The 27,901-nt window shown below is 41.3% G+C and overlaps 1 protein-coding gene across 1 annotated transcript in view; it reads right to left on the bottom strand.

Moving 5' to 3' along the window:
* Slob (Slowpoke binding protein) overlaps window positions 1–23,884 on the bottom strand; it is a 635,348-nt gene extending 611,464 nt beyond the window's left edge. The window contains exon 1 of the mRNA XM_067147746.2: window positions 23,831–23,884. The gene's annotated coding sequence lies outside the window, so the exon portion shown is untranslated. The remainder of the gene's footprint in view (window positions 1–23,830) is intronic.
* Window positions 23,885–27,901: the final 4,017 nt, after the last annotated feature.

Genomic DNA, 27,901 nt, shown 5'->3' with positions numbered 1-27,901 from the left:
TCAACTTTCCTAGTGATAAGTACCATTATGAGGGACGGTTGACCTGGATTTTGAACCCCTTTAGACAACAAGCATCATCGATTCAGGTTTAATAATAATAATAATAATAATGCTATTTGCTTTACGTCCCACTAACTACTTTTACGGTTTTCGGAGACGCCGAGGTGCCGGAATTTTGTCCCGCCGGAGTTATTTTACGTGCCAGTAAATCCACCAACACGAGGCTGACATATTTGAGCACCTTCAAATATCACCGGACTGAGCCAGGATCGAACCTGCCAAGTTGGGGTCAGAAGGCCAGCGCCTCAACCGTCTGAGCCACTCAGCCCGGCACGATTCAGGTTTAATATAGTTTCTGGGAAGGTGGGGCATTGCGGATCAGATCCACTGATTGTTTTTAATTCATATCCATCCACTGATTCTTCATCATCACGTTTTGAATTCTGGTCAGTGGATGGTTTGGACTTTTAAATTGTCATTGGATTTCGTCGCATATCGTACCATTAGGGGCCGATGACCTAGATGTTAGGGCCGTTTAAACAAAAGGCATCATCATCAAACAGCCTTAAAAAGTCTTAAATCTTACCTAATCCTAACTGGCTCCTGCCTGCAATTTGTACGAGAAGGAACAAAGGTTCCAGAAAAGAACTGCTCAGTACGTCGGTAGTTGTAGCAAGAGGCAGTCACTCATAAACCTGTGACTGTGGAGTGGCTGGTGCCAGATATCGGCCAATTGCATTATGTTAACAGATCAATCCGTTTCAATACCTTGGATGCTTTCAATATCCGCCAATAACTATTCGCGGATGCGGGTGCAGGTGCGGATGAAGGAAGTGCGGCTACGGATAATATTTTGTATCCGCGCAAGGCTCTACTTATTACAGAATTCATAAATTCCTCTTCGTGCTGAGACAGTTCTCAGGAGACCACATGACTTAATTAAGGCCACGGTCGCTTCTTCCAACTCCTATCCCTATCCTATCCCATCGTCATGTCGACGTGACGTAAAGGAAAAGAAAATTGTTAAAAAAACTTGTGATTCTTACCGAAATGCGGGTAACAAAGGTAGTAAACCCTTTTTCCACTTCTCTGGCTTAATAGAATGGCTATTTCTAGGCACTTGCCATTGTCATAATTTTCGTCGGTTTTGTGATGGAAGGAGCATTTTTCTATATTCAACAGCGCTCACGCTTCATAAATTAAGTAGATATCCACCAACTCTCTAACCGGAAACTTCTCCATGTTAGAGGAAATACAGGCTGGTCAAAAACACCGTGAACCGCGTTTATGAGTGTTAGAGGGTTTGTCATACTAATAAATAATTTGAAAGAAGTCATTCATTGATGTCCGGCTCCATGACTAACTGGTTATCGTGCTGGCCTTTGGTCACAAAGATCCCCGGTTCGATTCCCGGCAGGGTCGGGAATTTTTACCTTCATTGGTTAATTTCGCTGGCACGGAGGCTGGGTGTATGTATCGTCTTCATCATCATTTCATCCTCATCACGACGCGCAGGTCGCCTACGGCAGTCAAATCAAAAGACCTGCATCAGGCGAACCGAACTTGTCCCCGAACACTCCTGGCACTAAAAGCCATACGCCATTTCATTTCATTTTTTCATTCATTGATTATATTTATGAAATTTTCTTATAGTTATCTATTTCAGATGTAATAACGATGCATCTACGTACATTTTACCTGTGGTTTCTTGCCCGTCAGTTTTCTCTGTTTGAGTTCTTTTAACTGAAAAATTACTGATATATATACAGTGATTTTACTCTCCCACAGATTATACATAACCAAACTTATCGGAAATCTACCAACCTTATTGGAAATCTATTTCTAAAGTTTTCTCTTGTACACGTCTTCGATGGGAGATTAAAAAGGGAGATATCAATAACACCACGTTTTGCAGTCGAATTCCTAACAGACATGCCTAGCAGTGGGTATTCCTGGTACTGATTTGTTATAACTGGATAACTAATGAGCATGTTTCTTCCTTCTTAACGCCTTTATTCAATGTGGCAGTAAACCACGTTTCATTTGTGCTCACGGTAACAAAACGAAAATGGTGTAGTACAAAGGAGCATTAGATTAAATGACAGGTTTCACTAACAGAACGTTTTGCAGTCGAAGTCCTACCAGACATATCCAGCAGTGGGTGTGCCTTGTGCTGATTTGTTATAACTGGATAACTAATGAGCATTTTCCTTCCTTCTTTTCTTAACGCCTTTATTCAACGTGGCAGTAAACCACTTTTCATTTGTGCTGACTGTAACAGAATAACGAATGTGTATTACAAAGGAGATTAGATTAAATGGCAGGTTTCAAGAATTTCTTATATAGATTTTAAAGCATTGATTTGATAATTATTTATTTTATTTATTTAGTCTGATCCAGGACACCCTAGATTTGCCATAAGACACAGAATAATACACAATAACAATTTTGAGGGAAGATAAAAAGATTAATGTTTAAAAAAATGATAAGTTACAATTAACCATGTTAAATGGCATGAACTCCATATAAATGGTGACGAAGAATCGAAACGGAGTACTTGATGAGTGAGACGACTATCTCATCTTGTAGGCTTCTCGCTAGTTTATATTTTTGTCGCCATGTGACGAAAGATTTGGGAATTGTTCCCCTCGCGCCAAAGAAAAGTCCAGTCACCGTAATTTTTTTAAGGTTATACGACTCAAGAAAGAAAGGGATGGTTGGATTATAGATATCATTTTTCTCATTGTCTACGTCAGTCGGCTGAGAGGCTGAAGATTCAAAGCGTACCGTAGGATCAATAATTTCTGCTTCGTTCCTCCGTCTGTCAATCGCTATAATATCAATCCTGCGAGTGCTGCCTCCTTCGGCGAGGCAGTGGACTTCTTCGCTTCGTGGGAAAATTCAAATGGGATTTATTAGACGGTGTTGAAAAATCTGCACGTGACTTAAGACCGGCTTGAGAGCTATGCCGATAAGACAAAAACTCCTTGGGTTTCAACCATCGTGCGATCCTGTCTCCTAGGAGGTCCGTGTTCAAATCCCTCCCTGGTGTAGTTCCTTCTCTTCAATTGGTCCTCCCAAGCCAGTCTTAAGCCACGTGCAGATTTACCAACACCGCCTATCAAAGCCAATTTCAATTCACTCTCGAAGTGATTTGATAGGCTAACTTCAGCAGCTGATAAAATGGCAGCGGTGCGAGGTATAGAATTACTTTTTCAAACCATTTATCAATATTACAAACCTTCTAACGCTCATATAGCCGGGTCGCGTTGTTTCCGACCATCCTGTATAGTCCGCGCAACAGAAGAGGTCCTGCAGAAATACTACTTAATTGATATCATCCACTTTACACTGAACTTTAGAGGAAATGAAGAAACTATTATTGTTAATTTGCTCTCGACTACTTATCAAAATATTTGTATTTCTCGAACATCTATACAACTTACATACTCCTTCAGATATACAGACAACGAAAAGTATAACAGCTGACTTCTCAACCTGTTCCTTATACTCTCAACGTAGCGGAAGATATTTACAAAGGAGACTCTGGATGGGTGGAGAAAATCCAAGTCCTCTCTCTACTAAGAGGAAAGGCCGCTCCTCGTTGATTTTCTCTCCTCTATTTTCCTTCCGAGAACCGTGGAAGGCTGTAATCCTCACTAACGAGAGAACAGTGAGGCCATACGAAAGTAAGAGGAAAATACACGAGGGAAATAAAGCGAGCCAACTTGAAGAAGATGAGAAATTATCCCTAGAATACTGCGGTGCAGCTTTGGTTCATGCAGACTTACAACAAGCCCCTTTAAGTAACTTGAAGATCTTCGTAAAGCAACACCAAGATGTTTTTATTTTCTCTAAACTGGACTAGATAAAGCCAAAAATATAAATCCCTATGCAAAGCACAGGACCTCTCAAGTAGCATGCATCCCCTCTGTGAATACTACTCTTGTTGGTTAGGCTAACCAAGACCTCGTATAGCACAGCTCTCAATTTTAATGTTCAAAACATTTCTTACTCAATTGTGCCGGAAGTCAAAGGGCTAAAGGGTCCGAAAAAGGTTTCAAATTGTTATTCTTCGACAGCTTTCTCAAATTTACAAAACAAATTTCCAAAATTACTTCCAGCCTAATTGCAGCTTCAGAAAAACAGCCTAAAATCGATTGTTCCTTTACTCGATTTAAAGTTGAAAACATTTCTTCGTAGACAAAGTAGAGGTTCCCATACTACGAAAAACGTAATATTAAGCAATTTCCTCAACTGTGCCGAAAGTTGACGGGCTAAAGGACCAGGAAAGGTTTCAAATGATTCTTGGATATTTCTATCAAAATAAAAATGAATTTTCAAAGATCACCTCCGGCCTGAATGCAGTTCCGGAAAAAGAGCCTAAAATCGCTTATTTCTTTACTAGTTTTCCTTTTTATTCAAATCCTAGCCAACTTAACTTATTTACATAATTATTCTGTAATGTTTTTCTTGGTTCAATACCCTCGGGCATCTTTTGATTTTTTAAATGTGCACACCGAATGTAGTTAGAAAGGCTAAGTGAAACCCTGGATTGACTCACATTAGCGCTCGGAGTGGTGCTTAAGTGAAACAATGCATTGACTCACATTAGTGCTCGTGGTGGTAGAAAAAGGCAAACAGCTAATCTAATCGACTGGATAACGATGATTAAGAAAATTATTTCAATTTTTAGAAACAAATAATATATTCTCATAGTTTATTATAATTTATTTACCTCAAATTCATAGGCCATACCCCTAGGATGTTTTCAACATTGAGTTTCTTGCCTGAAAGGCTAGAACTGTGGATGTTTATCCTCGAAAAGACTGAATGCGACTATAAACAGACACTTAAATCAGATAGCTCCTCTTCCACATTGTATTTTTACCATCAGAACAACAGACTCACGGGTAATACAAGTGTATACAGGTATATAATTGAGCTAACTTTACAAGATACAGTGATTAAATCTTCTGAAACTAAATACCTCTCACCGCTATCAGCATTACATTATTACAGTTAATAAGTTCGTGGACTGTCGCCTACAGTGTAGGCAACACGGCGTACACTCATGTACTACAGGCAATAACTTCTTGGACTGGCGGTTACAGTGTAGGCAACACGGTGTACACCTGTGTACATACCGCAGTCAATATGTTCGTGGACTGACGCTAACAGTTCAAGGATCACGCAGTCTTTTAACCTGTCTTTTCGCGTCTTTTTTTTTTTCCGTCACGGTTATCCGGGTGCTTTCGACTTGATTATCTCAAACGTCTCGCTAGCGGATTTGCCGAATTTTTAGCAGAACTTGAAATTACCTGTTGATCAAACTAGGACATTCTCAAGTTCCGCCACTGACATTCAACTATCCTTTACAACACAGACCGTATTTCAGCTTATAATGTAGCACGCAACTACCTCTTGCTGGGACTAGCGAAGAACTGTCGCGGTAATATCCTGTGGTACCAACTCTCCGCTGTAGTGCACCGAAGTGGCACTAGACAGCCAGTCCACGAACTTAATGACTCTACTACGTAAACGAACAAATTCCTCAAACTTTCAGCAAAAGGTACAGTTATGAGCTATTAAATCATGAGATTTCAAATTACGCACACGCAGATAAAAAAATGCACGTTAGAAAGTAACTAAACATTATTGGTATAGGATTTCAAGCTTCCCTTCAATTCTTTTCCTTTAACAGAACTATAAGTTATTCATTTTTCTCAAGTTCTATTAATAGTACAACTATTACTGTTCATCCGATTAATGTACAACTCCATGTTAATTAATGCATTAGTTTTGGAGATAACGTACCTTAGTATTATAACAATGAAAGGTGTGGGAAATTGTCATGGGAAGAAATATGCAAACTTTTAATACCAACGTCGATATATTTAATAGTTATCTATGAAAATTGTTCAAAACATTAACATCAGCCTTATCATGAATTCATAGTATATATTTTGTTAGATTTTCCACTCAAATTTCAGTTAGTGTCACCTTAAATTTTAACAGCGAGTGGATTCAAATGGGTAGCCTTTGGCGGATGAAGGAGGAATCTTAATAGAGTATTTGAATACTAAGTATCCTAAGGTAATATGCAATTTAAAATTCAATAGCTCTGTAAATTTTGGATTTATATTTTTTATTCTTTCCCTTTGTCAAAATGAACTCATAAACAACTTATATATTTAATCGTCCTTCAGTATACTGTGAAGGGAGGACGGTAAGTATCCTATAACATGAATCCCCTAAACATTACTGTCCACATTAGGCATAACATGTCTGCACTTACTCATTTGTGTAAAAAATATGATTCCGTGATGAAAGAATTGAAAAATGTTAATAGAAACTGAAACCACATTTAATTCTACAATACTAAACAGTCACGGTGAAAGATAATAAATTTGATCTAGTCCATACCAGAAGATATAGTTCATTGTAAACAATAGGTCTCACCAGCAAAGGCATAATAATAATAATAAAACAGAAATACTAAAGGATAACACAGTTTAGTAAATGTAATTTAATATTTATCTTTAGCCTTCCGTCAGGTACAAATATATCGCCTGTAGTCGTGATATACACAGTAGATGAAGAGAAGAATATTGACAAAGCAGAATGAGAGGAAAGAAAATAGAAAATGAATCAGAAGGCGTATACCACCGCTGTAAGGAAAGGGAAGGGAAGGGATATGAAAGTTGGAAGAGTTGAAAAAACTCCACAGACATCGCATGCAGGAGTTGGCCGCAGGAGGTCAGACGAGAAAAATGGGAGGAAGAGTTTGTAAGTGGAGAGAATACTAGATTCAGGTGGGGCAGGAAATGCCATTCACGTCCGCAAAGTGGTGAGCACGTGCCGGTAGGAGGGTTACATTATGTTACATTAAAGAACATGACGTCGGTCAAAATATTCACATTACCTTCCCACTTCCTTCGTCCTCATTAATTCACACACACACACGCATACATCAAACGCTTGTCAGAAAATCGCAATAAGTTAACAAACCTCTGAAAGTGTATGTGGCCGATGTTAATAATATGTTCATTAATAATAATAATAATAATAATAATAATAATAATAATAATAATAATAATAATATGGGCTCAGTTACCGCGTGCAGGCATTTAAGTTTGACGTAATATGGCTGTATGCTCGTCAATTTAGACGTTTCTCTTTACTCTAGGAGAGAGATATTCATTAAAGAAATAAATCATCCGTCCTGCATTGAGGGTAACCATTCGGATCCGGAATACATTTACGATTTCAATGGAGCTTAAAAATATCAAAAAGTGGAAATTTAATCGTTAATACTCTTATCTTCTTTTTCCCAGGGTTAGTGGGGGAGGAATGTTAATTACGTTCTCAGGTATAGATGGAAGTGAGTTATTTGCATAGAGACTCTGCATTACTATTGCTTCTATTTCGCAGAATGGAACTTTCAAATTTTGTAGGAAGGTCAATGCCTGACTAGGGAGTGTGCATCTTGTTCCGAATAGCAGGCCTCTGACAATCCACCGATCGATAGGTATTACTTCTACTACTACTACTACTAATAATAATAATAATAATAGTAATAATAATAATAATAATAATAATAATAATAATAATAATAATAATAATAATAATAATAATGGCTTTACAACCCCCCAGCTACATTTTTAAGGTTTTCAGAGACGCCGAGGTGCCGTAATTTAGTCCCGCAAGAGTTCTTCTACGTTCCAGTAAATCTATCGACACGAGGCCGTCGTATTTGAGCACATTCAAATACCACCGGACTGAAACTGGATCAAACCTTCCAAGCTGGAATAAGAACGCCAGCGCCTCAACCGTCTGAGCCACTCAGCCTGGCACTCTAGGCCTACATCGTAGATGGCAGAGTAAACTGAATCGCTCTTGGGCGTCTTTGGCTGAGCTTTAATTATTTATATCGAGTAAACACCAAACATGTCACCAGAGTTATTATACATGTCATCCTTGTACGACATGGATTGTCCATCCTTCAAAAATCCGACTACCTCTGCCAGGTTTGAACCCGCTATCTTGGGATTCGGAGGCCGACACTCTACCACTGATTCACAGATGCAGCTAATTAATTTATAATTTATTCCGTGCACTTCAAATTTCGGGCTCATACTTCTTTTTTCTCAGATTAGATGTAGAGGAGTAAAATTATGTTCAGTTCACTCTATGTCTGTCTGTCTGTCTGTCTGTCTGTCTGTCTGTCTGTCTGTCTGTCTGTCTGTCTGTCTGTCTGTCTGTCTGTCTGTCTGTCTGTCTGTCTGTCTGTCTCAACATCGAGGGAAAACGGCTTTTGCAGAATAACTTGAAACTCGGTATTTCAGTCCAGGGATATGCTGCTCCACAATAATCTCGCATTCACTCCTCTTGCGAGCTTTTCCTCTCAGTTAGCTTGGTTGATCTCCTTCAGCCAACACCTGCATGCGATGTCTGCGGGAATTTTTGACTCGCCCAAAATTCTTACCTCGGATTTTATAAGTATACAGAACAGAGTCTCTCTTATAAACTCAGACCGAACGCACAGCGCTTGTACTCTGCGCTACGGCAGCTGCCTGAGCCGAATTTATGTTGCGCGCGGTCGCCCTACATTAAGGGTGTGTACAATCTTGTATAAAATCTTACCTTATAAAAGATGCTGTAAGTGTCGTCCTTCCTCGGTTATACAGGCATTGTACCTGGTAACCACATTCAGGCTGACGTGAGTCAGTTCTTCCACAGTAATACATTTGATTTCATTCGTAATGTTTTCTTTCAGTTCCTCCAGTGTGTGAGGATTTATTCGATACACTTTTTTCAGTTTACCTCAAAAGTGAAAATCACACACTGTTAGATCTGGAGTATGAGGGGGAAATAGACCAGCACTGATCACTCTATCTGCAAACAAGTCCGAGATTGTAAGAAAGGAATCATCTGCTGTACGAGCAGGAAGTGAATCTTGTTGAAACCGTCCACACGATTTTTCTTCTTCCACTAGCTGACGGAAAAACAGCATCAAAATGTCATCTTGGTACCTCTCTGCATTTACTGTCGTCCAGAAAAAAATAGGCCCAATTATTCGTCTTGCACTAACAGCACACCAAACACCAGTCTTCTTATCATAATGAGGTAAGGTACGGGTTATTCTGCCCGACGGCAGGTCCGAACCTCCGCAGAGGTGTTCCTGAGCCGGAGTTTACGTGCGGTAGGGTGGCCAGTTCCTTTCCACTCCTCCATTCCCACCAACAGCGCGTGGCAACCCATCCAACTCTTGACCACGCCCAATGTTGCTTAACTTCGGAGATCTCACGGGATCCGGTGTTTCAACACGGCGACGGCCGTTGGCTTATCATAATGAGGGACTTCATAAACAACATTCGGATTTCCTGCACACCAATAGTGAGAGTTATGACTGTTCACATGACAATTGTCCGGCTCCATGGCTAAATGGTTAGCGTGCTGGCCTTTGGTCAAAGGGGTCCCGGGTTCGATTCCCGGCAGGGTCGGGAATTTCAACCATCATTGTTTAATTTCACTGGCACTGGGGCTGGGTGTATGTGTCGTCTTCATCATCATTTCATCCTCATCACAACGCGCAGGTCACCTACGGATGTCAAATCGAAAGAACTGCACCTGGTGAGCCGAACATGTCCTCGGACACTCCCGGTACTAAAAGCCATACGCCATTTCATTTCATGACAATTAAAATGAAGCCATAACTTTTACATACGATAATACGGTGTTGTAATGATAACTTTCTCGCCATGTTAACAGATGAGATTCAGACTGGAGACTGATGGTTGTTTGGTCGAACACGTGCAGGATGATTCCAAGGTTTAGAACTATGCGCGCGCCTCCCATACTACAGCTTACGGCTCAGAGAGTGAAAACTCCGCTTCGAAGGTCTTAGTATATATGAAAGACAATTTATACACAATGGAACGTGATTCGGACAGCAAACAGGACGGGATGAAGAGAAAGGGGAACTTCTCCATTTAACCGAATGATCTTGCAAAGACAATCTCACACACCAATGTTTCCGCATTGACATTAATAATCAGAAGATGTCCACATGAGTTCAAAGTCAATTTCGAGGAATACGGGAAGTTCCTAGCACAATACGTCAATTTGTATATAAAAAAGAATAGCTTCACAAATGCACTGCGAATTTTAAGGAAGACAGGAGAAGAAAGTTTCAAGACAGACACTTCAGTTTTAAATAATAACTAGCTGAAACCCGTCAAGATGACGGTCAAAGGAGTAAATATTTATTGAAGGATTTCCATACATACAACATTCTTTGTACGTTATCTTTTTACAATTTTCCTTACGTCGCACCGACACAGACGGCGACGATGGGATAGGAAAATGCTAGATGTGGAAAGGAAGAGACCATCGCCTTCATTAATGTACATCCCCAGCATTTGCCTGGTGTGAATATGGGAAACCACGGAAAACTATCTTCAGGGCTGCCGACAGTGGGGTTCGGACCCACTATCTCCCGAATGCAAACTGACAGCTACGTGACCCAAACCATGCAGCCACTTTATCGGTGCATTCCTCTTGTACAATTACCTTTTGGCACTATTGCGACTTTAAAATATCGCCCTCTTGACATTACAACACTTAACTGGCCATGGCTGAAATCTGGCTGAGGTAAATAGTGACCTTCACGTCCTTTGAGGTTTATTGGTCTTGCTACAAAATGTCCCTTGAAAGGAAATTGAAGTGTTTTATCGGATGTTGCTAAGTTCGTTCGTGGGGTTGGAGTTTTCCATCCAGCTTTATTTTCATTTATTACTTGCAAATATAAACATTTTTCGAACATACTTCTTAGGATTACGTCCTAATCTGGTTCCGTTTAGGAGCCTTTGAGAAACGTTCCGATTTCTAAGGAGCATAACAATGGCTCCAATTTTTAGAATAAGAAATTGTTGGGACAAATCACTAATTCCAATAAAGTCAAGAATTATGCAGGAAAATGAAGTAGCTAGCTTTCATTTTCAGTATTATTCTCTTGACGCTAGTGTATGGTTTTGAACTAGCGGGTATAAGCCCAGTGACATTCAAATTAATTAAGAATGGCAACTTCCGAGAAAATGATGTCATCTGTTGCAGAAGCGAACGTTTTGGTATAAATTTCAATCACGATATCACCAAGCGCTAAAATTCTGATTTGTTGTTCAATAACATTTGATCCGTCACCATCTACAGAGGGATAAACCCCGTTACTGATTTCTTGCAACAACAACAAAAAAACAGTGTATTCCATTTTTATGTGTTTTTGCGCGCGTACTTTTATGTATGCTGCGTGTTTTGAAGAAGGGTGAAAGAGGAGACTATTTAATACAATTATAACTAAATAATTGTTTGGCGATAAGCATGTGGAAAAACAATCCAAAATTTTATGAAATCTCCCCCACCCCCACCCACCCACCCACCACCACCCCCAAAGAACAATATTTTCGCACCAGAAGAAATGGATCGTTACCTATGATATATTTTAGAAGACGATTCACACACATTAATGATAGAATATTTGCCATTGGTGCTTTCCCAATGCTTATGGAATATCGTCGCCTACTTTGGAATTTAATTTTAATCCAGATACCGAACTCTCATTTAAATTTAGAGATATTTTGAACGTAATGTACACTGTTCAACTGTTGGGGAGCAAAACAGCGGCTATTTCTGTCCACGAAGTACTGCTGACCAGTAAGACGTCCGACTGCGCATGCGTGCCTACCCCTTTCCACCTCCCCTATCGTGCCACCTGCTCAGCGCTCTCGTGGTTCAGGCGGCTTAGAAGTACTAGCAAGAGCATTGACAATTGATAATGCTACATTTTTCTTTAATTTAAAAATATATGGCAAGATATGTTTATGCTTTTAAAAACACTCTACAAATCTACAGGCCAAGAGCTTTCGTCAGAATGCTTTACGATGTCAATCGGTTTAGCTGTTCTCTCAAAATCAATGTAACAAAAATTAACATAGTGTTTTCAGTACCGTATATAGATGATGATGTTGATACTAATAATAATAATAATAATAATAATAATAATAATAATAATATCATTCTCCGTTTGTCCTTACCCACGAGATTTCAGATCTTAGGAAGTGAGGTAATTTAAGCGGCCTGCGTTTCAATTTAGACACCCCGATTGTCATGCAATCTAGGAGATAACGTAAAACTCGTTTTCGTAGTTCCTAAAGCTGAGTAGTTAATTTTCCCATCCGAGATGGAATCCATGATTGAAGTATCACTCACCATACAGCTTATGTGTTCACAGGCACCGCCATGATATTAATAGAAGTTTCGATACTTGTTGAACGTGGTTTGAAATTTCACAGGGTTTCATTGAATACTGCGCCCGTATTCCTGAGGATTCGGAGAGAGTGGTGACTTGAAATGTCGGGCACAATATCCGGTAAAATGAAATGGCGTATGATTTTTAGTGCCGGGAGTGTCCGAGGACAAGTTCGGTTCACCAGATTCAGATATTTTGGTTTGACTCCCGTAGGCGACCCGCGCGTCGTGATGAGGATGGCGTGCTGATTAAGACGACACATACACCCGTTCGTCCCCTTATCGAGTTCCGAACAAACTCCAACATCCTTCACGTAGTTCTTATCGTTTGAGAGGTTCTCAATTCTCTTCCAGAGTGCACGTGTAGGCATCACTCTTCAGCCAAGATATACTGCATATAACATGGTAACAAATCAGTGTCTCTTACTTAGTTCCAGTCAATGAACGTATATCAGACACTGGGATCATACTAGGCAGCCTGATAACTCAAAAATAAACCATTTCAGGGAACATTTTACTAAACTTTTGCCTTGTATTGTTGTTACGGCCTATATTACCTTTTGGGATCAGTTCGAGATTCTGTGTGTGATTCATTGAGGCAGCTATCTGCATTTTCCTCAAGATTATTTTTAGAAAAAAAATACTGAAATGTTTCAATAGAGGTCAGATTTGACGATGTCTATTCCTTGACTTAATGGTCAGCTGCCTTTTGTTCACAGCGTCCCGGGTTTGATTTCCGGCCGGATCGGGAATCTTAAATCTTCTGGTGGAGACTAAGTGTATGTTATCGTCCTAAAACACACAATATATCACACTACCAACCACATGAGAGATACGCAATACACAGATACGTCCCTTCACATAGTATTGTTGTCAGGAAGAACATCCGACCGTAAAACTACTCGAAATCCAAATTTTGATTTTATTTTTTACAATTTTTTATGTCGCAACGGCACACACGGCGACGATGGGATAGGAAAGGGCTAGGAGTAGGAAGGGAGCATCCGTGGCGTTAATAAGGGTACAGCCCCAGCATCTGCCTGATGTGAAAATGAGAAACCACGGGAAAACATCTTCAGGGCTGCCGACAGTGGGGTTCGAACCCACTATCTCCCGAATGCAAGCTCACAGCTGCGTGACCCTAACCACATGGTCAACTTGCTCAGTAGTAGTAGTAGTAGTAGTAGTAGTAGTAGTAGTAGTAGTAGTAGTAGTAGTAGTAGTAGTATGGGACTCAAAATTATCAATTTTTTGCTAGTTGCTTTACGTCGCACCGACTCAGATACAGTAGGTATTACGGTGACAATGGGACAGGAAAGGCCTAAGAATGGGAAGGTAGTGGCCGTGGCCTTAATTAAGGTACAGCCCCAGCATTTGCCTGGTGTGTAAATGGGAAACCACGGAAAACCATCTTCAGGGGAGTGAAGAACCATAAACGACTCTATAAGCCTCGTAAAGCCTAGACCATTGGGTTTAAAAGGGTTCAGGATCAAAATGTGCGATTGTGAAACTGATTACAAATTATGGACCTGACGCCCAATGGAACGTGTTCCGCAGAACAACTGTAATAATTTGAAATGTGACACAATCCAGCCGGTAGTTTCATACAGAAAAATACACAACACTTAATTATCATTGAGTTCCATCAAGTTGGGCATTGGTGGTAGTGTTGTTGTTGCAGGAGCGTATCCAAGAACGACCGATGGGTGAGGAGGGGGTTATAGTTACATGTTGCATGTGTTGTGCACGCATGCATGTGTGTCATTACAAGAACACTGATACAAGTAAATTATGTTGATATTCAGATTGCAGTACAGGTACATTACAAAATCTTACATTAAAATACAGAACAAGCAAAATATTATAAAAGTGAATAATTTTACGGCTAATGATATGTTCAAATTACAATCCAAAATCCACCTTTCGAGACTTCCTAGAAAATAGATTCAAGAGACCTGTTGGTTTTACCATTTAGTCTCTGTGTATGTTCAAAAGAGCCAACAATTTAAGTCTAATTTCACTTGTTCATTGTCAGTTTCTTTTGAAAAATTGCATGGGGGGCTATAACCCTCAGTGACCTCCCCCTACCTTGGCTACGCCCCTGAGCTACGTTGTGTTTCGTTGCGTTGCGTTACGTTGCGTTGCTTTAAATGACGAATAATGGCATTAACAACCCCTCTTATCATCAATTGAAGAAGTGAATAAGGAGCAAAAGAATGGATCAAGTTATCTAGATAAACAAAGTTTTAGGGTTTCCGTTGTCTACAACTTCGTTTGTTTTGCAAATTTTTCAGATATTTATCCGATTTCGGTCAAGTTAAGACCGTATCAGTGGTTTTTAGCTTTCGTGTCTGTTTGTCCGTCTGTTCCAGCATCACGGCGAAACGGCCGGATAGATCTCGACCAAATTTCATATATAGAATATACTCATCCAGAGAAAGGTTAAGGTATTCATATGATTTAAAAATCACTCAATAGAATAGGATGTATAAGGAAACCGCACATTTTTCTTCCATTTCCTCTTATACTATTAATCTTCTGTAAAATCCGGGGACTACATGTGAAACGTCCCTTCATTTTAAACAACTTTTTCTTACGAGCATAATTTCGCTTACTCTTCAAATGACGGAGAAAATTACTACTTCATGCGGGTTTCATGCTCTGCACTGAGTGGCCGACAGACCGACAACGAACCTAACGGTTGCCATGGCAACGTCTCTAGCTGCTTGCTAGCAGGGGAGTAACATAATATCATTTTCGTCAACATTCCTGTAAACTTTTTTTTTTTTTTGCTAGGGGCTTTACGTCGCACCGACACAGATAGGTCTTATGGCGACGATGGGTAAGGAAAGGCCTAGGAGTTGGAAGGAAGCGGCCGTGGCCTTAATTAAGGTACAGCCCCAGCATTTGCCTGGTGTGAAAATGGGAAACCACGGAAAACCATTTTCAGGGCTGCCGATAGTGGGATTCGAACCTACTATCTCCCGGATGCAAGCTCACAGCCGCACGCCTCTACGCGCACGGCCAACTCGCCCGGTCCTGTAAACTTGAGGTTGTTCCTTGCGTACAAGGCGAGAGAGTTGTCACGCTGCCATTCTGCGTGAAATTTGCGGAATACCCTTGGAGGTTACAATCGCCTTCGAATAGCTCTAAAGGGCCTTTAATACTTGAACAGTATCGCGTAGAGTAGCCCATGATTTCACACCGTGAGGTGTTCTCTGGCATTTGCTATAAGTTGTACTGCATTTCTCTTCTACTTCTGTTTTCCGCTTTTATATCTTGCCTCTATCTTGCCTCTATAGCTTAGGTAATAACACCATAAGTCATTTTCTTATCTGTTTACCTAAAACTCCCTGCGCCTAAATTTCTCCTCAGTTACTGCCTTCTTATATCGGAAACTCAATCATCACAATTTACTGAGGAACATTTCGTTTTACAATAAATCCACTTATTATTTACATATTCGTCCTATCCGGCTGTCCTTAGTTATAATCCTATTTTCTATTAATTTCAACTTTCTTAATCGTAATACTTTCTTCCTTAATTACTCCGTATGTATGCGAGTGCTAATTCAGAAACCTGGACACTCTTTCCTTTGAGGAAAATTCCAAGCTGCTCAAATGTGTAACTTTTTGACCCCGGAACATATCGAAATATGGAGGCAATTTCAATGACGATCCAGACCTTCGTTTCGGGGTGACTGGTGGTTAAACGGTAAGTCGTATCACAAAACAGGTAGCACAATCGCTGTTCAATTTGGACAGATCTGAAACTTTGATCCTATGACATATTGTCGTATCTCGATACCTTATACGCTAGAAAGAGCAGCATTTCTCAATTTTAAGTTAATTTTGTACTTTATACACGTATATCTTATCGTTTGGCACACTCATAGGAAAGACAGAATCATCAGATTTGGTACGCACATTGATAGAACCACAGTTCATATGTTAGCCAAATTTTATGATTCCAGCTGCCACACAAGTTTCCGAAAAATAAAGTAATATATGAAAAATGTACCAAACTTTCACCCTATTTAATGTGTATAACTCAATCTAACACAAAAATATAGGAGATACGAGAAAATATTATATGACCAACTATGTAAAACACTAAAAAAAGCTACCGTGTTTTCCCCTTTTCACACCAGGCAGATGCTGGGACTGTGCCTTAATTAAGGCCACGGCCGCTTCCTTCCCACTCCTAGCCACTTCCTATCCTATCGTCACCATAATACCTATCTGTGTCGGTGCGACGTAAAACAACTTGTAAAACTATACAAAGCGTCTGATGGTGGAACCTGTTTGTTGATATTACGTACCGTTTAAACAAAGCGTCTGATGGTGGAACCTGTTTGTTGATATTACGTACCGTTTAAACAAAGCGTCTGATGGTGGAACCTGTTTGTTGATATTACCTACCGTTTAAACAAAGCGTCTGATGGTGGAACCTGTTTGTTGATATTACGTACCGTTTAAAAGCAGTAAATCTCGAAACACGTGCCCATGTTTATAAATTTGTAGGAGGTCCGCTGTTTGTCAATTTCCTTTATTATGCCAATTTTTATATATTTATCCGATTTAGGTCAACTCAAGAACGGATCAGAGGTTTTTAGTGTCTGTCTGTCTGTCTGTCTGTCTGTCTGTCTGTCTGTCTGTCTGTCTGTCTGTCTGTCTGTCTGTCTGTCTGTCTGTCTGTCTGTCTGTCTGTCTGTTCCACCATCACTGTGAAACGGCTGGATAGATCTCGACCAGACTTCATATATTGAATATACTCACCAAGGGGAAGGTTTAGGTATTCGTATGATTTAAAAATCACTCAATAGAAACGGGGTATGTAGGGAAATCACAACAGTTTTCTTCCATTTTCTCGTATACTATTGATTTTCTGTAAAATCCGTGCACTATATGTGAATCGTCGCTTTCATATTAAACAACTTATCTTGTGTACACAATTTCGCTTGATCATTGGACACTCTTTCGTTTGAGGGAAATTTCCAGGCTGTTCAAATGTATTACTTTTAGGCCCCGAAAAATATCGATATACGGTGGCATTTTCAATGATTTGCAGGCCTTCGTTTCGTGGTAACTACTTTGTAAACGTTAAGTCGTTTAACAAAGCAGATTACACAATCGCTTCTCAATTTGGAGAGATCTTCAATTTTGATCCTATGCCTTATTGTCGTATCTCGATTCTTTATACTTTAGATAGGGCAACATTTCTCGATTATAATCAAATCTCTCCAGCTCGATTGTGACTGACATTAGGAAACTGTTCCTGTCATTATAATAAAAACTGCCCTTCTCTATTTAAATGGCAGTTGGCAAGTGAGCCTGCCGTTATTATAGAAAACTCGATTGTGAATAGCTGTAGGAAATGCGACCTGCCATTATCCTCAAAATTTCCTTACATCGGAAACAACGTATGGGGTCCTCGCCGTTTTGTTTCTCGAATAACCCTAGGAGACATGCAATTTAATATAATCTTACGCACTGCGTGTACAGTAACTTACGTAGAACCGTACAAGGTTAAAATGGGAAACCATGGAAACCATCTACAGGACATCCGACAGTGGAATTCGAACCCACTATCTCCAGAATGCATGAACGATTTCTTAGGTCTCATAAGCCTATTAGCGGTGTTACAGATTATACAGAAAAATGAAAGTGTTGAGCCTAAAATAAATTAGTTTAACCAATGCCAGACTCAGTAGGGGATCCGTTGTGGCACTCCAGTATCACAGTACATGAGCAACAAGAACGATCCATCAAGGCCTGCCAACACGACCACTGCCCCAGCCAGATACCGGTAGACATTGGGGGGCACGTGGTCAGCGTTATGATATACTCAGCCACATTGTTTGACCTCCTCCACAGTGTCTACCACCTCTCGTATTAGAAAGATTATCAATTGGCCTGAGGAGAGTGAGTTAACCTGATCACCTGAGCAAATATAACACGTTCGGTGTCCACTGTATATCAAGGTAAGCTACACTCGGCCATATTTTCTTCATTCTACATTTCATTACGTCTATTTTCAAAAACGTTTCTTACCTTGTAGCTTTCTTACTCATCTTCCTCGTATGCTTTGATCTTCATCAATGATTTGGGAAGGCATGATAGCCGAGTGACTTCGTCCCCAGCTTCTTACCAAAGCAGCCGTAATCAGAGGGAAAAAAGGGATCCGACACTTAGAAAAATGAAGGTGTCGGCCAAAGGAAGACAAGGGCCACGAAGGGCGCAAAATGGAAGACTCCCTAGCCCTCGCAAACCTAATAGCGTCGGGGTCGAAAAAGAACAAGAGCTGACCAAGGAAGGTCGGATAGGATAGATGAACGTGAGGAGCCTGGCACAAGTGGAAGCAATAGCAGGACTCAGCTAAGGGCCCCGTGATCGCTAACCCACGCTCCAAAGTTTAGAGCCCCTGAGGCTCCTATTATTCGCCTCTTACGACAGGCATGGGTTACCGCCCCCACCCACAGGGGGATAAGGTCCTGAGGTTCTGATCACGACATCAACAGACACGTATAGCCATAATCAGGCTTGCTTTCTGCTTTCATTCCATTTTTTTAGATATACAGTCGAAACCGCTTATTGCGAAATCGCTTTTAACAACGTATTGGAATATAACGACGAAACCTAGTGGCTCCGTCTGTCCGGCCCCGCGGTGTAGGGGTAAGGCGTCCGCCTGTCAACCGGCGGCCCCGGGTTCGATTCCCGGCCGGGTCAGGGGTTTTTAATTGTAAATGATTAATATCCCTGGCCTAGGGACTGGGTGTTTGTGGTCGTCCTTAACGTTCCTTTCGTCACATTCAACACTTTACACTTCCGCAATTACAATTTGACGCAGGTTCATATAATATGGTGCAAGTAGTGGCAAAAGACGTACAAAGGTCGACGCCACGAACAAATATAATTTAAAAATGGTTCCGTCTAAATCCTATATAAACACTTTATTCAAGAAATCGCTTATTACGACATCCAATGTTGATTTTTGTTTGCTACGCGTTTGGGGATTGTTGAAAACAATGCAAAGCTTATTTACAAAAATATTATTATCCGTAGATTTAAGATTTCAAATCAGCAAGCATTGCTGTAAAGATGTAACAAAAGAAAGTGAAAGTGTTTAATATTGAAGAGAAGTCACACAAAATATGGCGATTACAGAATAGGGAAAGAAACCTCAGCATCGCGAAGGAATTGGATGCATCTCACACGAAGATTTTTACAACTTGGAAGAACATCTCATTTATTAGCCAAGACCGTGTGCGACATTATCGATCAATTTACATTGTTCCTAATTATTTCCTCACTTATTATTTTGTATATTTTGCTGACTTATTGCTGTACGTACTGCGTAAACATGGAAGAAAATTTCCCCACAGTCCCATTCTACAAATACCGTATAGCAAAGACTATGGTTTTTGAAGTTTAAACTTTATTATGTTAATCGGACATAAGTATGCAGCCTGAAACGTACAGATATGGCATTTTTAGCAACAACCAAAGAAAAGGCCGGTTTGTGAGACTATCGCCTATAACGACAGTTAATTGGCTATCCTTCCGGAGTCCTTATAACCGGTTTCGACTGTACGTATATCTTTTTTTTTCTGTACGTCGCACCACACAGATAGGTCTTATGGCGACGATGGGATAGGAAAGGCCGAGGAGTTGGAAGGAAGCGGCCGTGGCCTTAATTAAGGTACAGCCCCAGCATTTGCCTGGTGTGAAAATGGGAAACCACGGAAAACCATCTTCAGGGCTGCCGACAGTGGGATTCGAACCCACTATCACTCGGATGCAAGCCTCTGACCGCACGGCCAACTCGCCCAGTACGTATATTTCAATATCTGTACACTTTGTCACATTTAAACAAAATTACCTGACAGTTTCTACGTCCCAAAGGACAAATATAACCGAAGAAGGGAGCACATTATCATAGATAATTTAATAATGCTGTTTGCTATACGTCCCACTAACTAATTTTACGGTTTTCAGAGACGCTGAGCTGCCCGAAATTTGTCCCGCAGGAGTTCCTTTACGTGCCAGTATATCTACCGACACGAGACTGACGTATTTGAGTACCTTCAAATACCACCGGACTTAGCCAGGTTCGAATCCGCCAACTTGAACTCAGAAGGCCAGCGCTGTAATCGCCTGAGCTTCTCAGCCCGATATATTATTTCATAGACTTCTCAGCTGGTTATTAAGGTATGCGGTATCGCAAACATACTGTAGTGAAATTGCAAACAACCGAGTGAGTTGACCATGCGTTTTGGATCATGTAGCTGTAAGCTTGCATTCGGGAGATAGTGAGTTCGAACCACACTGTCGGCAGCCCTGAAGATGGCTTTCCATGGCTTCCCGTTTGAACACCAATTAAGGCAACAGTTGTTTCCTTCCCAATCCTAGAAACGTGGTATCCCATGGTCACCATAGAACCTATCTGAGAGGGTGCGACGCAAAGCCAATAGCGAAAAAATAAAATACATTCGGTCGCCCGCCTGGTGGCCATGATCGTTAACGCGTTGAAGTCTAAACGGTCTGACACTGAGGTTAGCCGGTTCGAGTCCCGTTTGTCGAAAACATTTTCACCATCAGAATTTTTGCCGGCAGGGTAGGGAAGGTGGAAGTACAATTTCTAGTCACTAGATAGCGTGCAAAAAGCCTAGATTAAATTCCAAACCTGTCCGCAGTGCTCATATCGATTGAGGACATATGACGCTGTTGGTGGTGATTCTTCCTTCGGATGGAGACGTTAAGCCTTGAGCAGGCTCACTTGTGCTATTCAACAGGAGTAGGCTATGTGCCGGCACCTGGTTTACCCTCTCCCTTCCTACTATCATATACCACGTCATTCGTTGCATCTCATTAACTCCTCTGATGAGGTTGACGTCAGGAAGGGCATCCGGTCATAAAAACCCGCCATACCCCATACGGTAGAGAAACGGGACAAGGGTTGGACAAACAAACAAACAAACAAACAACGCCCTGCCGGTCACTGTCTTCCTTCACCGCCACTCTTCTCACACGTTGCTGGAACTCTTTTACGGACGGATGCCCTTCCCAATGCTGCCCAGTGTAAAAAGCAAAGTAAAGCAAAGTCATCCCCGTACAGGCCATAAATGCCCTTGGATGGGTGGAAGGTAAAGGTTTCCACTATCCGTAACCTCAGTACCTGGTGGGGTAGAGTGTTTAGCTCTACGTCTGGTCGCCTTTGCGCCCAGGAATTCATTTTTGGTGTAGGCTGAGTGAACCTCAGGACCATATACACATCCGGCAGTGGAAATCTCGTTTCTTAAATTTTTCGACTTCCTGACGGGGAATCGAATTTACATCCTTTTAGGGTGAACCAAGCACGCCTTTACCGCCTCGGCCAGTCAGCCCCTAGCAGCCCCTATGTAGTGCTATATGCACTAAAGTATGTTTTGGTGGTGTATTTTTTCCTTCCTTTCTTTTAATTTGCTTTACGTCGCACTGTCACAAATAGGTCTTATGGCGACGGTGGGATAGGAAAGGGCTAGGAGTGGGAATGAAGCGGTCGTGGCCTTAATTAAGGTACAGCCCCAGCATTTGTCTGGTGTGAAAATGGGAAACAACGGAAAACCATCTTCAGGGCTGCCGACAGTGGACTTTGAAACCCACTATCTCCCTGATGCAAGCTCACAGCTGCGCGCCCTGAACCGCACGGTCAACTCGGCCGTTGATTATTATTTTAAGAGGAAGTACAACTGGACTACCATCATCTATTAACACTTCTTCTTCTTCTTCTTCTTCTTCTTCTTCTTCTTCTTCTTCTTCTTCTTCTTTTCCTACCTCTTCGCGGGTGCGAACTGCGTACCACATGTGGATGAGGCCCTGTTTTACTTCCGGATGCCCTTCCTGACGCCAACCCTATATGGAGGGATGTAATCACTATTGCGTGTTTCTGTGGTTAATGTTGAGTGAATATGAAGAGGAGAGTGTTGGTACTGACACAAACACCCAGTCCCCGATTCAGAAGAATTAATCAGAAGCTATTAAAATCCCCGACCCGGCCGGGAATCGAACCCGGGACCCTCTGAACCGAAGGCCGGTACGCTGACCATTCAGCCAACGAGTCGGATCCTCTATTAACACCAACCAGATGGAAAAAATGGAAGGTGTCCGACATTTCGAATAAAGAAGGTATCGGCCAAAGAAAGACAAGGGCCACCAAGGACGTGAAAATGAAATGAAAGGCTACCTAGACTTCGTAAACGGAATACCAGCGGGGTCGGTAAAGAACATGTCTTGAACAAGGAAGGTCGGGTTGAATGGATGAAAGTGAGGAGCCTAGCAGAAGTACCTAAGGGGAAGGAATGCCAGGACTCAACTAAGGGCCCAATGTTCACCAACCCCCTCTCCCATGTTAAGAGCTTCTGGAGGTCCTTTTAGTCGCTTCTTACGACAGGCAGGGGATATTATTCAACCACCCCTACCCACAAGGGGATTCGGTGGGGGTTTATAATATGATGTAAATGGCAGGTGTGTTGAACCAACGACAAACAACCAATCACCGAACAAGCCGAGGATAAAATCACTGGCCCAGCAGGTAATCGAACGTGGAACACTGAATAGAATGTCATGACGCTGATCATTCGGCCAAGGTCAATGCTTTAAATAATACAGATTATGATATGAATGACGTGTGATGGAATAAAATGTACTGAATACAACTGAATAGAATTGAACTGAGCGAAGTGAAATGAATGAATGAATGAATGAATGAATGAATGAATGAATGGTCAGTAACTGAGTAGGATTTAACTAAGTTAAGAAAAACGCGGAGGTGTTTCTCATCACGAGCTTACAACACAGCGTAGGAGCATGCACACTTTGTTGTCGTAGCTCTGCACGTGGTTGCTGCAGTATCGTGGGTCAAGATGAGGAAGCCGTGTGAGCGCATGTACGACTTGTACCTCAACTGCACCATTACTAGACGTCTGTATCCATCCTGGAGATATCAACACGTGTCATTAGTTAGAACGTGATAGCTTGTATGATTTTTAAAATAAATATTGCTGTCGTATTTCATTGCAGAATTGACCGATTTTAAAAAGTGTTTTCATAAACATACCCTGACAAGCTGTCTTGGGCAAAATGAATTTAGATTATTTCAAAAGAATATACATTTAACACTTCACTTTTAAAAATCCAATCAAGTGCAGCCTACGTGCTGAACAGGTTATAATTTAAAATGAATCAGATATTAATTAGAAATAGTTCGAATAATTTATAATTTTTAAACCTAAATTTTAATTTTAATCTTCGATCAATGAATGCAGAATTTACAAATAAAATGTTAGTATGGGTAAAATTTCGATTTCATGCTTCCAAATTAAAATTGTATTATTGCCATTATAATTACTAAAATTGAAAAAAAAAAGCAAAGAATTCTCGACACAATTCATGATAAGTATATAAACGAGAATTTACTAAATATTTTTGAGTGCAAGTCGAGATTTGTTTCGATGCACTTGTAAGCAAGAAGCTCGACTAACCTGCGCTGTGACTGACGACCGGCGTCATGGCTGCTGCTGTGCGGCGGAGGCGAATGGCTCGACGCTACTGGATGCCCGCGTTGCGACTCTGGGAGGAAACGAGAAGCGAGACATTGACGCTCAGGCGCGGCTCATGCTTCTATCGAGCCCGGCCGGCCACCGCATTGATCGTCAGGTGGCGAGCAGCTGCATCCTCGTAGCTCAAACTCACCGCTCAACAATCTCTGTCTCCACAACACTAGGTCACCCTTATCAGTCGGAGTCTCTCGCACATCACTAGGTCACCCTTATTAGTCAGAGTCTATCCCACAGCAGTGGGTCACCCTTATCAGTCAGAGTCTCTCGCACATCACTAGGTCACACTTATCAGTCAGAGTCTATCCCACAGCAGTGGGTCACCCTTATCAGTCGGAGTCTATCCCACAGCAGTGGGTCACCCTTATCAGTCGGAGTCTCTCGCACATCACTAGGTCACACTTATCAGTCAGAGTCTCTCGCACATCTCTAGGTCACCCTTATCAGTCAGAGTCTCTCGCACATCACTAGGTCACCCTTATGGTCAGAGTCTATCCCACAGCAGTGGGTCACCCTTATCAGTCAGAGTCTATCCCACAGCAGTGGGTCACCCTTATCAGTCAGAGTCCATCCCACAGCAGTGGGTCACCCTTATCAGTCAGAGTCCATCCCACAGCAGTGGGTCATCGTTATCGTCAGTGTCTATCCCACAACACTAGGTCAGCCTTATCAGACAGAGTCTGTCCCACAACAATGGGTCATTCTTATCAGTCAGAGTCTATCCCACAACACTAGGTCGCCCTTATCAGTCAGAGTCTATCGCAAAACAGTGGGTCACTTTTATCAGTCAGAGTCTATCGCACAACATCAGATCACCCTTATGAGTCACAGTTTATCCCACAACGGTCACTCTTATCAATCGAAGTCTACTCGACAACACTAGGTCAGCCTTATCAGTCAGTGTCTATCCCACAACAGTGGGTCATCCTTATCAGTCAGACTATATCTCTCGATATAATTATAATAATATAATAATAATGTTATAAAAGAAGAACAAGTAGAAGAACTCTATTTAGGTTCAAAGAAGCAGAATGTGAAGGCGGATTACTTAGCATTCGCTGATGACATGACATTGTTAGCAGGAGATAAAGAAGAAGCCCAAATAATGCTTGAAAAATTACATGAAATTGCAGAGAAAGCTTGACTCAGGATCTCATATGAAAAGGCAGAGTACATAGAATACAAACATTGTAAGGAAAAGCACCTGAAAACAAAGTATGGGAAAATCAAGAGGTCTTCGTGAATGGATCCAGCCGAATGGGCTTGATAAAGAAGCATATAAGGGTAGGGCGAGAAAGATGGAGTTAGCCTATAAATTAGTACAGAATAGATGCAATACAAGAACGATATCTTACAGAGTAAAGGTTATCAAGCCAGGGGGACTTTATAGCTCAGAATGTCTGATACTGAATAAGAAAGGGGAAACGGGTGAGTTAGAGAAGAAAGAAAGAAAAATCTTGAGAAACATCTTAGGACCCGAAAAAAAGAAAAGATGGTACATGGAGGAAGAAGAGAAATGAGGATCTATACAGACAGACAGAGAAGATCACGGATACCACACGTAAGAGGAGGCTAAAATTTCATGGACATCTCACAAGAATGAACGAGAGTCGACTAACAAATGAAATCTTTAACTACATCATCAAATTAAAAGTAACTACTAAATGGGTAGAAGAAACAAGAAAGGACATGGAGGAAGTTGGCATCAATCCAAAATAAATCTTTAATGCTTCGAGCTAAAATTGATAAATTCAGGGGCTTCCAGCAAGAACAAAATGGAAAGTCCAAGAACATCTGGTCAGAGGAGGGGAAGAGGAGCCAAAGTGAAGTGATGAAGCAGTTCTGGGAGAAGAAAAGAGGACTAACCATCAAGTCAATTGTTTACAGTGGTCCAAAGTAGTCCAAAATCGAATAATAATAATAATAATAATAATAATAATAATAATAATAATAATAATGGTTTTACGTCCAACTACCAACTTTGATTGTTTTGGAGACGCTGAGGTGCCGGAATTTAGTCCCGCAGTAGTTCATTTACTTTCCAGTAAATCTACCGACACGAGGCTGTCGTATTTAAGCACCGCCAAATACCACCGGATTGCGCAAGGATCGAACCTGCCAAGCTGGGGTCAGAAGGCCAGTGCCTCAACCGTCTGAGCCACTCCGCCCGGCTCTCCCACAACAATGGGTCACACTAACCTTCACAACACTAAGACACCTCCATCAGCCAGAGTCCCACTCTTAGCACTAATGCCCGGTTTCTTCAGCGCTGTGTTACATTTTGCTTAACAAATGTCAACTAACAATTGTTACTAATTTAACACTTCGGTTAAAAGTCCCGTGTTTCACGAACACATTTCCAACATTTGTAACGGAACAATTGTTAAAGACAAATTAACACTTCTCCGTGAGATTTCTGAACGTGTTTTACAGTGAGCGCCTTTTGGTTTCTTTACATAAAGCGCCCGGAGCGGTATACCGGAATTGTAGTTTGTCATACCATGGTTGACATTATTATAGGTTATGGTTAACGGAGACTTCAAAAACTTAAACGTGCAGTAAGAGGCAACAAAGGCGGTATTATATTGATGATGATGATGATGATGATGATGATGATGATGATGATGATGATGATGATGATGATGATGATGATGATGATGCTTGTTGTTTTAAGGAGCCTAACATCGAAGGTCATCGGCCCCTAATGGAACGAAATGGACGACATGATATATGATAGATAAAATTTTAAAATGTGTCCGCTGAATAGAGTTTTAAAAAATGGTGATGAAGAAAAATTAGTATGAGATTAAGACAGTCTGTGGATCTAAATCACAATGCCTTATTTTCTAATAAAATAAGAGAAAATACAGGAAACAAAGGAATAAGGCATTGCCTGGTAGTACAGATATATATACATAATTTATATTAGACGTTAAAATAACACATTAAAATACGCAACACAAACTAAAAAGAAGTCAATGGGATAAAAGCGCAATTGACACAAAAACATTAGGACAAAGGACATCATTACACACGATAAAACAAACCACTATCCCTCATAAAGCGGATGACGACGTCTGCTAACTGCTCGTCATCTCGCAAGATAAGGGAGATTGTACTAGGAAGGTTAAGACTACGGCGCAGATCGACCAGGTCAACACACTCCGTAAGGATGTGTACCACGGTAAGGTGATCGCCGCAAGTACACACCGGAGGGGGTTCTTCTTTCAATAGATGGGAGTGAGTCAGGATACCGTGGCCGGTCCGAGGACGACTTAATACCACTGTTTCTCTCCGAGAGGCCCGAAGGGAAGCGCTATTATATTGAATACGAGACAAATGCTGTTATAGATTGAATTTGAAAGCATGCGGGTGTGCTTGATAAATAAAAGAATGGACGGTAAAAAATTAAATTTCGTGTGGCTATTTCTAGCCGGGTGCAGCCCTTGTAAGGTAGACCCCCCGATGAGGGTGGGCGGCATCTGCCATGTGTAGGTAACTGCGTGTTATTGTGCTGGAGGATAGTGTTATGTGTGGTGTGTGAGTTGCAGGGATGTTGGGGACAGCACAAATACCCAGCCCCCGAGCCATTGGAATTAACCAATGAATGTTAAATTCCCCCGACCCGGTAGGGAATCAAACCCGGGACCCTCTGAACCGAAGGCCAGTACGTTGACCATTCATCCAACGAGTCAGACATAACGGACGGTTATATCACAACATTCAGTATATTCTTACATGAGTGCATGTTAGGCCAAAAACATGTTGGAGTTGTCCACTTCGCCGCGCATCTCGCCGTGTGGCGATCAGAAAACAAACAGTAGCAAATGACTCAGAATATGCTAAAGCCGCACACCTAGCCACGCATCTCGCCGCTCACACCGCCGTTCTCCGGGAATCTTGGTTTGATATTTCAGGCTGCAGCTGCCTAGAACTAGCGTCGTGATTGGTTATCTCAAGGTCACCATACTGTCACCTCTATGCAATGTCTAACTG

This window comes from Anabrus simplex, chromosome 1 (genome assembly GCF_040414725.1).
Source record: "Anabrus simplex isolate iqAnaSimp1 chromosome 1, ASM4041472v1, whole genome shotgun sequence".
NCBI classification, from domain to species: Eukaryota; Metazoa; Arthropoda; class Insecta; order Orthoptera; family Tettigoniidae; genus Anabrus; species Anabrus simplex.
The sequence above is the reverse complement of the archived record's forward strand: the minus strand, read 5'-3'. Positions and strand labels throughout refer to the sequence as shown.